Below are 509 nucleotides of genomic sequence, written 5' to 3' on the forward strand. Positions count from 1 at the left end.
TTTACAGATGTTTCTAATTATGGAAAAAAATATAGAATATTGGAGTATTAACAAATTCAATGTTGAATCATCTCTTTATAAATCAGTACTAGAAAACAAATTATGTGCTATGTTTTAGCTTTAAAGATCTGATGACAATATTGATATTACTATTATTATTATTATTATTATGTGTTGCAAACGGAGGGTTCCAAAGAATGGAATAATTTTATAGTTAATAATAAGACAAACAGCCAGGAACGAGATGGAGCACAGAGCATAAAACAGGGGGCCAGCAGTTTTTGACTGAAAACCCCTAGCCAAGCTTCTCTGTATCTTTACTAAGAATTATCAAGAAGTAAATCACAGAGAAAATTCAATGCAGATGAGGCCACGCTCTTTCTATTGAAAACCTTCTGCCTGGCTCAGGAGGGAGGGACTCACAAATGCAAGAATTTGGTATGTCTTTGGGAATTGCCTTGATGCCTCAAGGTGAACTCCAGCTCAGGAAGCAACACTCCCTCTGTGGG

The 509-nt window shown here is 36.0% G+C and overlaps 1 protein-coding gene across 1 annotated transcript in view; it reads right to left on the reverse strand.

The window, feature by feature from the left end:
- The window catches only part of LOC102858785 (ATP-binding cassette sub-family A member 3-like), a 176,786-nt gene that overhangs the window by 17,255 nt on the left and 159,022 nt on the right, over window positions 1-509 (reverse strand). The gene's annotated exons all lie outside the window — the stretch shown is intronic.

This window comes from Elephantulus edwardii, unplaced genomic scaffold, assembly GCF_000299155.1.
Source record: "Elephantulus edwardii isolate Elephantulus edwardi_28Jun2011 unplaced genomic scaffold, EleEdw1.0 scaffold00117, whole genome shotgun sequence".
NCBI classification, from domain to species: domain Eukaryota; kingdom Metazoa; phylum Chordata; class Mammalia; order Macroscelidea; family Macroscelididae; genus Elephantulus; species Elephantulus edwardii.